This window comes from Epinephelus moara, chromosome 1 (genome assembly GCF_006386435.1).
Source record: "Epinephelus moara isolate mb chromosome 1, YSFRI_EMoa_1.0, whole genome shotgun sequence".
Lineage (NCBI taxonomy): Eukaryota > Metazoa > Chordata > Actinopteri > Perciformes > Serranidae > Epinephelus > Epinephelus moara.
Genome location: NC_065506.1, coordinates 23,878,251 through 23,895,588, shown reverse-complemented (window position 1 = coordinate 23,895,588; position 17,338 = coordinate 23,878,251). Strand labels below are relative to the sequence as shown.

Below are 17,338 nucleotides of genomic sequence, written 5' to 3'. Positions count from 1 at the left end.
TGAATGTTTTTGATGTATTTTAGCACTAAAAAACCCAAATCATCAGACTTTGCATACTAATAGGCCTTTAAGTGTGAACTAGCCAAGGATATTTACATGTGCAGATATTAAGAACCACATCCTGCAGAAAGAGATGCATGTCACTGTAAAGGGGACAGGAAGGGGAAAGGCAATGGGTGGAGGCTAAAATAATTAAATTTGGGTCAATAGACCTTGCCCAGTTACATGCAAGGGGAGATCCATAACCCTGCTCGTTCCTTGATCTGCTTGCATTTTCACCACCCTCTGTGCTGACCAAGCAGGTTGCTCCTTAAATCTTGCACTTGCTTCCTATATACATAATATATCCGTCTCGTATCCTCTAGACCTGTTTACTCTCCTCGTGAAATATGTTTAGACCTCAGGAGGGACGCACTGCATTCGTTCTTCTCTCGGAGAGGGAGAGAGAGTGGAAGGGAGAGGGGTGGGTGGGGGGGGCAGAAGGTTACACTTAAGCTCTGATTGGGTGGTATGTAATTAAGGCTGCATTTGGCAGCTTTCAATTTTAGGTGAGAATTGAAGGGGAATTAGAGTGACTTTGTCTATTACTAAGCTCACCTGAGAGCTCAAGAGCATGTATCAGTTCTCCGAAGCTCAGTCCTGTCTTATAGATTACTCCACAATGGGCTGGCCGGGCTCGCTGACATTGAGATGCTGTTAAGATGGACTGGCATCGTTGGAGTGAATTTCTTTGGAGGAGAACAAACTGCAATTAATTCACTTGTTTTTGATGAAGATGCTCCGATTAAATGACTGTTGCTCACTCACAGAAACACAAAAAAAAAAAGAGCGCAAAGGTTCCCAGCTGTTTCCAACCAAACCACCGCTGTGCAACATTCCTCACAGTAACGCATCAGTATCATTGCATCCATGCCGGGTTGGACAGTGGCTCCAGTGAATCGTTTTAAATGTATTTTAAATGGCAATAATAAGGCCTGCTGAGTGATTGATGCTGTCAGCGTACAGCGTATACCTATGCAACCCTGGGCCCAGCAGGTGTAGATCAGCAGCACATTAGACAGACAGGGGGAAATGTGGCACGCATGTGGCGATGTCTGGGAGAAGAGACATACATCAGCTGTCCCTCTGCAACGGCAATACAGTACATACTGTAGCTCCTGGAAGTGTGGCGAGCGCTCTGCCCAGGAGGATCTGTATAATGCTCTTCATTTGCTGCAGGGAAAACTGAGACATCCCAGGGTATTGATCCAACTATTGACATCATTTGACGGTTCCTTTCAAGCATATTGTTAGGCTGCCAAGGAGAGTGAGTGAAAGAGTATAGGGGTGAACTCTCTGTCATCAGGGCGGCGTGTGTGTAATGTAGTACATGCATATTCAAAGGTTTACTCTTGTTCAAAAAGAGCACCACGCCCTGACCCTGAGCAGCTTGGCCTCGGCCTCTTTTAACCTCTCTGAACAAGGAAAGCCTGCATCTTGTTCTTATTACTGGGGGCCACCATTCTGCATGTCTTTATATTATGAATTTTGATTTTAAGGAAACATCTTTTTGTTTGTTTTTTAAATTGTAACTTTATAATGAAATTCAGCAGCGGAGTAGGACAAAGAATTTGCACTTTTATTTGCTCCTGATGAAAATACACACTTCGTTGAGCAATTTGGCGGTTTCCCCTCGCGCTGCGAGACGCTGTCGCTGTGTCCAGTCAGCATTTGGGCTGTGGAGGCTGCCCTTGACTTTGAGCCGTTCCCAGGCTCTTAGGGGGGCTGCAAGGGGCTCCGGGGGGACAGCTTTGTGTGACGCACAGAGAGCAGATGTTCTTCTGCATTTGTTGTGGCCGGTTTGGGATGCCGTCTCTGTCCAGACTTTGACCCCTGACCCTTTAGGTTGATTAGCATGCTCCTGCAGTGGGGGTCAAAAAACATATCTCACACGCTCAGTGAAGCTTTGGAGTCAAGATGGCGAAAAATCTGTTTTCTGTGAATAATGACTTTTTAATTTCATGTGCGTGGGTAAAATTTGACACTGATAGCGTGTCATGAGCTTTTCGGAAATTTAGATTAGTGTGATTTTGCTTAGATTAAATCTATTTTTTATTTATAGTTTGCTGACGTTAGTACAATTAATCACCTTAATTTTCAAAGTAATTTTTAATTTAGAAATTATATATTTGTTTCCTCTTTAAATTTGTCTTTTTTAAGCAGTTGGAATATACAATATAAAGGCCTGATTCCTTTAAAACTTTAATAAGATGATGATTTTGTAGTTAAAAAGTACATTGTTTTATTTGTTTTCCGTCACTCTCTTCATACATTTATTCCTTCCTTTCCTTTTCATTTTACAGTACACTATCATACATGAAGATTCATGGAATAAGACTCACTTCACGAGTTCAGCTTCAGGTTTCAGCGGTACAACAGATTGTTTTGACACGAGGATGTGTTTGTGTGTACCGCTCTTACAGCATGCATGGTTTTTGAGAACTCATACATGCCATGATGGAGTATAAGCAATAGATCCCGGCTGAACTGGGAATATATTACGCTGGTCTTAAATAGTCAGGTCATAAATTTGCAGTGGCACCTCTATCTCTCAAATGGGGGTCCTCTCCTCTGCTGTTCCTTCTCCTCTCACCATGTATCGTACAGTAGTGAGATGTTGTGAGGCTGCTCCCCACTGACCACCTTCAGGCCCCGGGGCTTTCTGTGGGGGAATGAGCTACTTGCTGACCACTTCAATAAAATTCAATCATAGGTATCATTTGCAATTCTTGTAACTATGTTCAGACTTTATAATGTGACAGGCTCTGTCAAAATCTAGATTATTGGAATAGAAGTTAAACCAAAAAATTTCCTCCAATGGATCATTTGTGAGGGGGACTAATACTGTTACTGTGAGGCGTGCTGAAAGGATGGAAAGACTTTCAGAATATTGATTCCTGTTAAATCAGGAAAGTTAACTTTCCTTGAGTTTATCAAACTAAATGCAGTGTGAAACAATATACAGGAAACTGACTTTGTCAGTGTGGCTGACAGGATGACGTAGGTATTACTTACGGCGGAGTTTGATGCTTACGAATGAACAGACACGGGCAAAATGATCTTGTTGGATTTTTCTGTTTATCTGTTAGATTTGTAGGCCTCTGTTCATCCATGTAAAAACCTCAGTGACAAAATCTTAATTAATGAGAATGCTCCAGATTAAAAATCATGAATTATTGTTCATGCACAGACTCATTTAGTCATTTTACACTTAAAACCGGATTTAAAGTGATCTTGAAATGTTTGTCAACCTTATTGCTGTGCTGCTATAGAAACATCCTCTATTGGTCAATATAGTTCTCACCAATTAAATTTAATAACCTCTATTTGATATCCTAACTACAGCCTTATATGAGTCACTTCCACTTGCTTGAAAGACTAGATCCTGTCTGATTCACTGTCAGACTTTTTTTTAAGTTTTGATTGCTTAAAAATGACAAAAAAGCCATGGCAGTTTTGTATCGTCCCTCCCCTTGGAGACGCGCTGTACGAACTCCGGTTGATTTGACCTCAGCCACATTGTTGACTCTTTCAAGGTAATGGGAAGCATCTTATTGTGTTGTCTGAGGTACGGTGATTACTGCGCTCCCTATGAAAGTTTCTCCAGGATCAAAGACTCTCTCATGCATTAATAAAGGGTGTTTTGTGAGAGTCTTATTAGCTGTAATGTGCCTGTCTGGTAATTCATGTCTGATGGCAGCAAGCGTCAGTTGTAGGCGGAAGAATGAAAGAGCACAGACAGTGTTGTATTTCAATATTGCTGCCTTTTATGGGTACCGGGGCTAAATTTATATTGATCTGAATTTGATAATGATTCTATTAGCTCTATTAAATTTGTATATATTCAAGGGCTCAGTTACACACCGACACAGAAAAAGAGCCAAAGAAAACAAATTAGTGTGTAAGGGTGGATTGTGTTGCATGTAATATAAGAGGGGACCATTGGTGGGGATCATCAGGAACTGTCAGGGAAGTTAGAACGGAGAGAGCAGGAGGCCTTGTTTCTGCATGTGCCAGTGTGTGAATATCTGTATCGAAATTGCTTTTGGCTGATTGTAATTAATGCAGATTTAATCAGTTATTCATATTGTCTGTAAATTTGTGTGTGTGTGTTTGTGCATGCACTGGGTCTGCGTATATTTGTCATATCAAGCCATGTTTTACAAATTAATCATTTAGATTTTTAATTTATTGCCTTTATTTTAAGTTTCAAAGGTGAACACACTCACCTGCACACTGAGCAACACTGTCCCTCCTCTAACACAGACGCTGGTCAGTTTGCAGGGGCCACAGGTTACTTGTTATTAACACACTGACCAATTATTGGCACCTCACTGACACTGGTCAGCAAGCCTGCCAATACCTGTCTGCTACTATCATGGCCAGACAGAGGTCATTATCAGAGATCTGGGCCCCAGCGGGGACCTGAGGGACTCCACTATTCACTGTCTCAACAGGCCTATAGCCGAGACAGGTCAGGTCAATGCAAGCCCCCACCCTCCCACCCCTAGTCTGTCTCTCTCTGTCTTCCTCCTCTCAGCCTCTCTCTGTTTCTGTCTCATCATCTTGTTTTTCTCTTAACGCGCGCTGTAGCTGCTATGAAAGAGTTTACTGGCACACCTAGATATTTTCTTAGTTTCTGGGGATGTTTTCTATCAGTAGATTTACAGCCATGTAGGTTATCAACACTGAGCACCTCCGAGCTTTGCCTGTGGCCCCTGCAGTTACAGTTGATACGGAGGAATCTCAAGTCAGCCTCAGTGTTTTCATTTCAGTTGGCAGCGTGAGGCTGATAAATCTTTGGGAAAACACTCATTTAGACGCCATGCGTATGGATTCGTCCCTCGAAAGTAATGGGTATTGTATACTTAGGGGAATTAACATAAGACATTTTACACAGTCTAAGAAAAATATAATTCATGCATAATTGATTGGCGGCATGATTGCCTGAGTTTACTGTCATTTTTCTGTGGTGAGACAAAGTCTTTCCTCGGGCTGTTTAGCCTAATGGACTTTGGGGATATTTAATTTAGGGCTGTCCAGGAGCAGAAATGGAGCTCCAGAACTCTCACTCTCTTTTATATAACATGTATGGTTCCCACCACTTAAATGACTCTCATTTAGCATGCAAACCCATGGTCAAAGCCGGTCTAATTGCCTGTCATTTTGATGAACTCTATCAACTTATTTAAATTTGTTGTGCCTCACATCCCAGTTTGAGGTTCAGGTGAGGAGAGGGCCACTATTGGCATCCTTTCATATTGTATTTGATGTGGTAGATGAAATATTTGGTTAGATGTGTGTTTCATCACATGCTTTCGCTTCAGAACGTCTCACATAAGTGCCTTTTGGCGACGTAGTTAATGGAATGGAGATGTGATATAAAAGGCATAATGTACTGCAAAGAGTATATTGTATTAGGAAGTATACCGTACATTAGTTAAAAGAACATTTGGGACAATGTACTTTTTAAAAAAAACAAACTTCCTCCCATCTTACTGTTTATGTCTTGAAACACACTCATGGAATTAGTTTAAAAGGATCTTTGGGCACTGCAGTAAAATATAAAATTTGATCAACATGTGTAAAAAACCACACATTGGTGTTAAAAAGTACTACAAAGATGTGTTGTGATTAGTGTTGTCACCACATTGGAATTTCTAACTTGTATACCTTGAAAAATATCGGTACTCAATACCATTTTTGTCTACAGCATTTGGAAAAATTGACACTCAGGGCATACATTTTCAAATATTTAAAAAAAAAAGAAGTATAAAACGGCTAAAATATGATGGCAACGACTTTTCTATTTTCCTGATTAGTAGCAGAGAACAGCAAAATGACTGAAGTAAAGAATAACAATAAGAGAGAGTGAGAAAACAAAGCCGGTACCGGTGTATTGATGCTGCGGAAAATGAGTACTGAAACCGTTTCTCATATTCAGAATCTATATGCATCGATAAATCGATATTTTTGAGCGCACTAGTTGTGATATGTTTAGAGGAGTGGTGATTGTAAACTGTCTGTTTACATGTACAGCCATGAGAAATCTGAATAACACAGATATTTTATCATGAACATGAACCTTTACAATAGTTTTTGCTTTAACTGCATACCTAGTGTTCTGTGTATCTGCCTGGTCTATCTATGGGAGGAAGGGTATTCATTTTTGGCCCTGAAACAAAAATGCGTCAGCTACTAAAGACAGCAACATATATATTTGGTTTTGTGCATCAGGGGTTGTTTGAACCTCTTGGCATTAACAGGTGATAGAGCCTGTCTGGCTGCTACATCGTTTAACCTTACTAGTTTGGATGTTGCCTGACAGATTATTTCAGTAATTCATACCTTTTCTGTACTGGATAAACTCAGGTATTGGTTGGCCTCTGTCATAAAGAGGGGTGGGATTAGAGTGATGGGCAACGGCGTGGACGGTCTTTTCCTCAGAGGTATTCATAGTGAGCAATTGAACAGTCCAACATGGTGCTGACTGAAGAATGGAAAGATGAAAGTTGCAGAGGACTTGAAACCTTGACCATTTTCACAACTAAGCACTTTCCAAGCAGCACTTCAATCGGCGCGTACAGTGGGCCTTATGATGGCTCAGAACGAGGGCGGACAAATAGCCGTGTTCGGCAGCGGGCCCTTTCACAGCGGGGTGGACGGGGTGAACAGAAAGTGGCCAAGCCCCTGGTCGTCGCTTCATTATCCCTCTGTAACCATCCACATCAGCAGACACCTCCGCTCCAGCCTGCTGGGCCCTGCCGGGGCCGCTGCTGCACCGGCCACTCGCCCGAGACGAAAGGCAATGAACTCCAAAACATGCCGTTCATCTTCCAGATGGAGTGATTTACTGATTTAGCATGGGCTCTGTCCCCCAAGAGCCACTGCACCCATACACCAGCATTTCCCACTCTGCTGAATAAACATTTATATTCTTTAACTTGATGTTCTGATATTATGAAAATAGAAATCAAGCAGTCAAAATGCATTTGGAACATTCTGTGCATAACCGACCGATGGAGAAAATAGAGAAAAATGACACTGGGGGAGTAAGTGAGGAAAAATGAATATATCTGACTGGACTGCGGTGCTCAGAGGGAATTTGAAATCGTACTGGGGAAGGATGGGAGTGGGGGTTTCTCCTTTTCCTGCTGAGCTGTACCAAATAGGGGACGGGGCGCAGTTATTTTTATTTCCCTTTTTTTTATTACCTTTCATGAAGGAGAGTTTTTTAGAAGCTGGATTTTACTTTTTGTAATTTTCTCATCACTCAGACGCAGCCACCTGTCTTTTCCCAAGATCCCCTTCCTTTGTCTCTTAAATAATAAGCCTACATCCGCATGCGAAATGGGGTAAGGAAAATGACCAGGGAGGGAAAGTAGAAGGTAGCGAGGGAGGCAAGAGATGAAAAAGGGGGGAGAGGGAAAGAATTAAAAAAAAAAAACAAAAAAAAACAAAACAGCACCAGCAATAGAAGACAGGGGGGTTGGAGTACTAAAAGATGAGAGAGGTGACCTTTTTCTCTCTGGCTTGCGTCTGGCCATCAGTAAGCAGCCATGTTTGAGAGGGAAGCCATTTTCTTGCCCCTCTCATTACTGTGTTTTATATTCAGCTGTGTTGGGAGGCGCTGGTCACTGTTCAACCCTGCAGTCATGTCAGGCGTCAGTTGAAGGGTGTGTATTATGTCTGTCCGCCTGTGTGTGTGTGTGTGTGTGTGTGTGAGACAGAGAGACTGTGAAGGGGAGCCAGGGGCACTCAGGATTAGACGGAAAGACCCCTGGGTTGGAGGCCAGAGCTCAAGTTCATCACTGCAGACAATGGAAAGCTCTTCAGAAAGCAATTGGGCTCTCAGTGATATTGGCCTCTGTGGCGTGGACCGCGCTACAAAATTCTCCTCTCATTCACCGCCATCACAGCTGCACCTTAGCTCTCGCCTGTCTTCTCCCAGTCCAGTTCATGTTCCCTCACGCTCATCCTGCTACTTTTAATTACAGCCCATGAGCTATATGACTAAACATCACAGTGCATGTTTTTATTTGTGCTGTTTTTGCGTGTGCGAAAGGCAGAGGCGCTGTTTATCTGGGCATGCGCACAGGGTCAGACTGTGCTCTGAGCACAATACACAGCGACAGTGCAAACCACCCTACACACACACCACCACCACCATTGCTCCTCTTTGCTGTCCTTCTCCCAACCCAACCTCCTCCCTCTTTACACCCCTTCACTAGGACATCTGCTCCCCCAGCGTAGCTGCCATTGTGATGCTCCACACTAACAGGGGTTTTAGCCACTGGTGGTGTGAAATTAAACAGCCACCTCGTCCCTTGATGATAAGTGGCGTCCTGTCTTCATGCTGCGGCTATCTCCTGTCACACAGCACAAGGTCACGCTTTCAAGGGTGAATTAGAGTTCACTATTGTATAAAAAAAATGAGGAGTGAACATGAGGCAGAGATAGTTGAAACTATCATGTTTGGACCTATTTTGATTTTTATTTTCTACTATTTTTTTCCATTGTTGACTGAACCTTCATCTGATATCGTATTGGACATGAATTTTACACTGCATCATCTCTGCCACACTGCACCCATGTCCCCCTTTCATGCCCTGAAAGTGAACATCCACGGCGCTGTCTCATAATGGAAATAGAATATTCAGTGTACTTGATGCACAGGTGAATATTCAGTACATGATAATTGCACATTATTCAAAGACCCACAATCAGAGAGGTACACTTCAAAAAAGAAAAAGAGTCATAGAAGTAATGAAAAGGCTCTTTTTTTTCCTGGGCAAACGATCTTTTTGAAATTAATAGTTAATATTTTAGTATTGCTATATATTTTTAATTCACCCTTTGCATTTTTGCAAATATAATGTATCCTTCCACATCCATTTCGCTGCACAGCCTTGATGAGTACTTCAAATGTGAATTAAAGCACTCCATTTTAAGAGGAAAATGAGTAATAATTCAGCGATATTAATAATACATAATAATGCTATTCAGGAAAATTGAAAGTTTAAAAACAGAGGAGAAGAGGGGGAAACATTAAGTCTTGGACTGTTTAGTGGTGTTAAGTCTGGAATATATTGTACACAGAGTGGCGATCAGAACACAAGAGGGCATCTTTACATATCACTGGTCGGATGGGGTGGTGAGGTTAAGTTGGGCACGTGGCAGCTGTGTGAAGAGGGAACATAGTTAGACTGGACCAATCATTAATATTAATCGTCCTCCTTGTTTGTTTTTCAAACCCTTATCTCTTGTGACTTGTATAGTGAAGCAGGCAGGGCACAAAGATGCTACAGACAGAGGTGTGTGTTATAGTGTGAGGGTCGCTGGTGGTGAAAGCAGTGGAGGAGGGGGCGGAGGGGGTTAGAGGTGACTCTTTCACTTTCTTCCCCTGTCTCATAAGATATCACTTTCTCCTCCATTCACTTACTCTCTCTCAATTTAAGATGGTTAAGCAAAGGAAATGAAATTCCTTTTTTCTTACCAAGGCTTTTAAAAATAATATTAGAAAGTCTCATGATTATGATAGTATTAAAATGATTGAGGTGGACTGTTAATGCCAATGGAGTAATTTTCCAGTTCTGCTTAAGCCCTAATGGCGGTGATAGAATGGCCTGGCTGGGCCTTGGGCCACATCATTTCCTTTTCGCAGGTACAGTAGATGGGCATCCTGTGGCTGAGGACCAAGCTGTTAACAGGCCCTGCTAGGGGCAGACAGCTGGAGACTGAATTAGACTTCTTTATAATAAAGTGTGGCGCAGTGAGCGTCACATGGACAGTTACGGATTGGGTAAACAGCCAACTTTGAATCTTTCTGTGGGTTTTAAATTCAGTAACTGTGTTTGTTAGTTGTTTGATTTGAGCTTTTATGAGGTAGATTAAATCTATGCAAGCTCTGACTGTGTTGAGAAAATCCCAATTAGATATTCAGCAGAGGCTTTAGCAGCCTTCATACTGGAAGGTTATGTTTCTGTTGTGGTGGTCTGTTTTTCCTGCTGTAGGAGGGAAGGAAGGCTGATAGTGCTGACAGAGTCTTGGGGGTCCACTCTGCAGTCATGACTCCTGCCTGGCTGGTTGCACCCATGGGTGCACATTGCGGCCGCCTGTTGACCAGCATGGCAACTCCAGTTTACACAGTCACTTCCAGCCTCCCTCCCCTCTCTGTGTCTGAGTCCAGACCATGCTTGAGCAAACCTTTGGCCATTCCCTTTCTGTCATCGTATAGGATCCCAGAAGTGCTACGACCCCACTCATTGTTAAGTGATTTATTATTTAGTCGTGTTTTTGACACACAGGTGTGTCACAGACTTAGGTGTGTGAGGCCCATTTCTTTTATTGTTTTAATGAAATCTTAGACGAGTAATACTGTAAGCATTTATTACATCTTTTAATTTTTTTTTCTAACTGAAACAGCTCACCAAAAGGGCCGAGGTTTTATCAGGGATTTGTTATAATCCTCTTAAATATCTGTAAATATTTGATCGAATATAAAGGCAAGTTTTATTGCTATTTAATATTTCAAAATTTCTTCCTTTTTTTTAAATTAAGTGTACGTGTGTCGATCAACTTACTTTATTGACTAAAACTTGGCTCCTTCAGATGATTAATCAGACACTAATTAATCATATAAGTAACTGAAAGGTTTAGAAATATTAATAATTAACATCATCCTGATGCTGTAGAATGAAAGTACCTTGTAGTTAACATAAATAAGGTAATTAAGGGGCTGGACTAATTGATCACATGTAACAGAATTAGAGTAATCTCATTACAAAAATTGCTTAATTATCTTATAGTTTAAAAAAGTTAAATTAAATGTTAATTATTAGTAAATGCCCTAACGGAAACGTGTGTAGCATTTTAATTGTAAATAATAAACAACCATTTTTCTTATTTTGTGAAAGTGGCTGATATAGTTTATAGAGTGCGAACATTGATAATTTTACTTAAAAAAAGTGTGTTTTATTACTTTTGTGTAAATGTAATTTTTTGAATGTAATTTTTACTCAATAGATAACATTTTCTGGTCAATTTTCAGTAGTAGAGAATAATGGTTTTACAAGTGAGCTTTGTTTTTGCCTCTGAAATCTTATTTGTTCTTTGTTACACTTTTTATGATTGTCTACCTCACTCACTTTATTTTCCCTGTCACTTTCTCTGACACACACACACACACACACACGCAGCGTGTTATAAATTGAAGCCATTTCTGATGAAAAAGTGAGTGGCAGTGTGATTTGGGACAGCTTGGAGAAGCCAGCAGTGATGTCATTAGGCAGCACCCTGGATGATAAGGCAATCCCAGTCATTGAATAAATAAATAAATTAATATCAAATCTTATGTATTCTTTTCACCTCCCTTCAGACCCCCGCTATCCCAAATCCTGACCCCTCATCCCTAACTCCCCCATCCCCTCCCCTCCCCTCCCGCCACCCCTGCCTCCCCCAAACACACACATCACAAATAACACCCTTTCGCTGCTGATGTAGCCACCACCGCTGCTCCCTTCCCCCTCGTGTCCACCGGTATATCAGAAGAAGAAAAAAAAAAATGCAGCTTTGCAATAAATAATGCATTTTACTAATACGCATTCAGGTGGAGTCAGTCTTTGGCCCCCATCTCATGCACATCCAGAGAGAAGAGAAATATAGAATCCAAGAAGGGAAGGCTTTCCTCCTGGACTGAAAGCGGTGACGGCTCGGTAATAGGCTAAAACAACGAGTATGAGAGCGAAAGAGTGAGAGAGAGAGAGAGAGAGAGAGAGAGAGTAAGAGAGTGAGACAGAGAATGAGAGAGAGGGAACAGAGGAGGGGGGGTTGGAGGGGTGGGGGGGCAAGAGAGAGGTAGAGAGTGGCAAGCATATTATAACTCATCCATGTGGATCACCCTAGTAGATTGGGAGCAATCCCTTGTTGAAATTGTCTTCTAAACACTTAGAGAGAAGGAGACAGAACGGAGCAGCCAGCCCATCTCACTGTGCCTGTGTGTGTATCCTCACACTGCCTGCTATCCCAGCCAAGGTAGAGAGACCTCTGACAGACCGCTTGCATGTGTGTGTATTTCACTTTGCTCACGTGCATGAGCGTGCGTGTGTTTGTGCCGTTGCCTATCTTGTGAGCCAGCCAGCTAGTGAGTGTGTGCATGTGTGTGTTTGAGCGAGAGGGAGAGAGAGAGAGAGCTGATGTGTGTGTGTGTGAGTGTGTATGTGTGTGTGAGTGTGTGTGTGTAAGGAAGAGGGGGTATTATGCACCCTGGATGTTGCCTCGTGCTTTAAACAGCTGCCTACAAGCCCAGGTAGTGCGCGCCGGCTTCTAAATAAGCAGCACATTCACCGTCCCCTTCAGGACAAGAGGCTAGGCTGCAGAGTGTGAAATCAGACTAATACAGTGGCGTAGGGCTGAGCAGGAGCAGGAAGCAGCTCCTGCATGACTTACTTAGTCAAGAGGTTTAGAGGACAAGAACCAGCAGAAGAAAAAGAGGGGATTGGACGTGGGAGAGAAAGGGGAGGAAAAAAAGACAGTAAGGTCAGTAAATCCTTTTTAATTTCTGCTCTGTGGATTCTTTCTCTCAGTCTACAGTACTTTGAGTACAGTTAGTGTGGAGCTGGGACTGAGGCTGAGGCTGTGACTGCTGTGTTTTGCTGGAGAAAGTATTGATTCTTTGTAAGTTTGTGGGAAGTGTGCTCTTTTTGATCCTGCCAGGTGAGAGCAGATGGAAACACTGGATGTGGGGGGGCTGGCTTAGAGCGGCCCAACTCTTTACTTTGTGTGTGTGTGTGTGTGTGTGTGTGTGTGTGAGAAAGAGAGTGAGGGGGGAGAGAGAGAGAGAGTGTGTGTGTGTGTGTGTGTGTGTGTGTGTGTGTGTGTGTAAAGGTTTATAGTGTTCTTGTGTTTACATAACTTTATGCATAGGTGTATAGCTGCTGTATACAGTGTGTTGTGTACAGACTGTTTTTAAAAAGCAAATATGTTTTATTTTTGGAATTTGGGAATTTGTACAGTAGCAGTCAAGTCAGGTGTGTGTGTGTGTGTGTGTGTGTGTGTGTGTGTGTCTTAGAAAAGGGGGTGACTGTGCATTTGTGGCAGAGGCAGAATCGCTGCCCGGCAGCACTGGAGTGGGCCAGGTAACAGGACTGGGAGTAAAACGTGGTCGTTCAAAAAAAACCAAAACAAAAACAAAAAAGTAATAGGAAATAAAAGAGGAAATCACTTTTGCCTGGACAGTGTTGACAGCAGACGTCATTGACAGACAGTGTGTGCTCCACACACACCCAACATTCATAGGATGACATCCAGCGAGAGGGTCAGTGCATACAGGTGCAATAAGAACATGTGACCAAAGTGCTCACACACAAGATGGTGTCCACTGTTTCACTACAGAAAGTTGTGCTCACAATTGTGTTGCACTTTTGGGAGATCATTCAGGAAAATTTGAGTTTCTATGATATTAGTTTTCAAACATTTAATATGATGTGTTTCATTATTAACACAAAAAAGTGTTCAGAATTTTTTTAAGAATGTAGATTTGGTTTGTGAATTTGTAATAATCAGCTTTTATGTGGGAAAGAATCTGGCAAAGGATGATTTTTATCCAAAAAGATCTTGAGCAGGTGCAAAATCCTGTGTGTAGAGGTATGGGTATGTGCCAGCATTTAGATGTGTTTAGCCACACGCAAGCACAGGAAAAGTGGAAAAGCCAGGACTACCAAATTGTCAGCAATACTAAAGACATCAACACAAAAATTTCAGCCATCCATCACAGCTGTCGGCTTGTTTCTGTGGCGACAGTGATTTATTCTAGGGCTGAAATCCATTTGGACTCTCCCTCTCTCTTTCTCTCTCTTTCTCTCTCTAACTAACTTACTCACTCACTCACACTCACTAACACACACATAAACCCAAACACCATGCACAGCAACTCTCCCAGTCTGTTAATAACTGTTGATTTTTTTTCAGTTGCAATTATTTGGAGTCGACAAGTGTTGATTGGAGAATTATCTGTCCACTCACAGAGCTGACATGGCTGTGGGGCAGGTGTTCAAAATATCAAATATATTTTACTCTGGTGAGTGTGGGCTCTGACACAGTTTATTTTTGCATTTCCAGACTAATATTAACCCTGAGAGTTAAGCTGTGTTTGATCACAAATAATCAAAGGAAGCACCTTTTTTTATTGACAGACATTTAAAGCACAATTTTGGAGTTTTTATAGAGGTATGTTCATTAGAAATACAAATTTAATCCACCCCCACTGATGTAAGTGGGTTGGAAAAAACATCAGACACACCTCTCAGTATAACACAATAAAAATTTAACTTTAATTACCCTAAAGTTCAATTCACACCTCTTCAAAACCTCTCAAAAGATATTAAACATTTTAACTTACCTCATGGTACAATTTGCTGCAGAGCTGGTGTTTTAGAAAGCATTAGATTTAGCTAGGTGTACTTAATAAACTGGCAACTAAGTTTACAGTAAAAGGAAGTGTATAACTTCTTCACACGTGAAAAACACCCGCTTTTTCTTGTTTTCATATCTCAAATTAAAGGTGCATCATACTCCAGTGTCTTTGACACACTGTGACAGAAACTACCCATCAACCCCTCTGCTTCATGAGCTTTTCCTGCCAAATTGAGAATAAAAGTCACAAAAATAAAAGACAGCACTCAATTCCACATTTTTCTCATCGCAGCAAGACTACCATTGTAATTAAAGTTTAAATCAAAATATCATGCATTTTTTAATAACTATCAGTAGGTGTCTTTTCATCCTTTGCAATACAGTAAACAATATACATAAATGAAGACTGTCACACAGTGATGATCCAGTTTTTTAAGCTCCATAAATCTCACACAGGAAGTACCAGGTATTCTTACAAGCGTACAAGACTATTTTTGACACGTGCATTAGCCATACAGTGTTTTAGCTACTGTTGTGCTCATGACACAAGCTGAATAAATGTAGAAACATGAATGAAATCTGATATGTAGATTGAAGTGACAGTGTGTATGTGTGTGTGTGTGCGTGTGTGTGTGTGCTTCCACAATACAGAGCGTGTTTGTGGGTGAGGATGAGGAGCACAACCGATGCCTGCTACAGTGCGCCTTCATCCTCCTCTCATTTAATTTCCTCTCGTTTCTCCACAGATTCTCTGGTATTTTTTCATATGTCAGATGATAGCTCAGGTTCCTACACTGTGCAGGAAGATTTATCAGTCAACACACTGCCCCTAATATCCCCCATCTGCCAACAAGCACACCCAGTTCCCTAAGCCAATGCTCTAGCCCTAAGCCCTGGCCCAAGCCCTATGACTGCACCCTAAGATTGGTGTGTGTGTGTGTGTGTGTGTGTGTGTGTGTGTGTGTGTGTGTGTGTGTTGTGTGTGTGTGTGTGTGTGTGTGTGTGTGTGCGCGCATGCGTGCTTGTGCATGCATGTACCTTTGTTTGTGCACATCACGTGACTGTATGCTCGCTGCCGTCGTATTGGCTGGTGGGTATTTGTGCCACTGCTAAAACATGATGGTGCTACTTTTGCAGATGCATGGTCAGGAGCTGTCAGCTTTTAATATGTTTGTCTGTCTGCACAGCTATCTTAGATGTTGATCTGAGCTGGCCTGTGTGTATCTGGAGCAGACCAGAGCAGAGGAGGCTCTGGTCTGGTCTGGCCTGTGTGTGTCTGGAGGGGCGAGGCTGGCACTGAGGCTGAGGCTGGCCAGAGAGGTCACTCGGGCTCTGTGAGAGCCAATACTCTGAGCAAGCTTTTGCTAGAATGCTTCACATAACAATACAGATTGGTATCTGGTGTAGTAAGATATATATCCTGAATGCAGATTATGACACATAGCCAGCAGAAAGTCTCTATTTTTAGTAAAGTGTAGCTGAGATGCTAATAAATCAATTGGACTTCAAACTTGAGGATTTTACCTTATTGTTTTATGAGCACACCTATTATTCCCATCTAGTTGCAGTGCTAGTCATGTCTTAGTCCTGTGTGACTGTCAGTGCTCCTGCATAGTGATTGAAGTTCAGCTAAGGTCTGGGCCTTGCCATGATAATGTGCCAAACTTAGCTTTGCTCCTAAAATCCTGGATTAATGCCTGCTTTAAGAGCTTAACATGGTCAGCCATTCAAACATGCACTGGATTGATTGGGCTACCTCGGTTGCCTGTTATCTTTTGTAGAGTTTAACAAGCAGTTCAGTTTTAGCACCATCACTGCCTGTGTTTCTCCACTCTGCACACCAGTGCACAGGCCATCAAACACTGTTGACCTGGACACAACCTGTGCTTACTGTGTAGCATTATTGACCTGTAAATCCTTTTTGTTCTCATTAAAAATGTTTGTAATGAAATTAGATTCTTCCTATAATTCTAATCTAACATAATCTACACTATAATTTAATGTAATACAAAAAAATATTTGTCTTTTTTTCTCCATTTTCATTTAATCTCATTTTCATTTAGGCCCATGAATATTTAAAGCCAATGGAGTCAGTTGCAAGGGGGAAGAAAAACCACAATAAATTTTTACACCAACTTTTTACAGTTGAATTGATTAGTCATGTTTTCAGTTTCATTTTTGATGTCTTAAGGATTTTTAAGACAACCATAAATAAGTTAATTTCATGGCTATAAATATGTCAAATAATAAGAACTTTAAGTCATCTAAAAAACTACTATAGTTGGTTCAGTATGGTATGATTATTGTTTCATTACTTACATATACAGTAACACATAGGTTTGCAGAAGCATGCAACATATGCAATCTATCCTTCTTTCTTTATATTATTTTCTTATGTATACAGGCACATTATATGAATACAAGCAGCCGCAGAGAACATTTGTTTTTTGAGGTTTCTCTGAATTTTCAAAAAATATTGAAAGTGTCCACTCTTTTCCCTTTTCTCCTCTGTGAAGCTAAGTCCATAGCGCAAGATACATTATTTGAGATGAGTTATTTAAATGCACTGATTTGGATGTGAGGCTCTTGTTAGCATGTGAATGCTGGCATGGTAGTAGGTGTCTGCTTTATGCCTTCAATGATACAAACTCCTCTATTGGCCATTCACAGGGTGGCATTCGCTTTCCTCCTATAAGATGTCCACCTCAGAGCTGTCAGTGTTGTACAGCAGCGCCAATTGGACGCTACCCGTGAGTGTTTACTGACACTGGAAAGAGCCACATCTAAATACCTGACACTGCTACTATGAACACAATTTGTGTGTCTGACCAAAACAGGTGCGTCTATAAGTCTGATCAACATTGAAAATGTTAACACGGCGATGGTC

The 17,338-nt window shown here is 41.6% G+C and overlaps 1 long non-coding RNA gene across 3 annotated transcripts in view; it reads left to right on the top strand.

Moving 5' to 3' along the window:
• LOC126396133 (uncharacterized) overlaps positions 1 to 17,338 on the top strand; it is a 91,327-nt gene that overhangs the window by 13,268 nt on the left and 60,721 nt on the right. Inside the window, exon 1 of one of the 3 annotated variants that reach the window (XR_007570533.1) lies at positions 12,003 to 12,072. The exons of 1 other annotated variant lie outside the window; for it this stretch is intronic. This is a non-coding gene — a long non-coding RNA (uncharacterized LOC126396133). Of the gene's footprint in view, positions 1 to 12,002; positions 12,073 to 12,201; positions 12,577 to 17,338 lie in introns of those variants that run through there. One more of the 3 variants, XR_007570535.1, reaches the window with a different exon arrangement.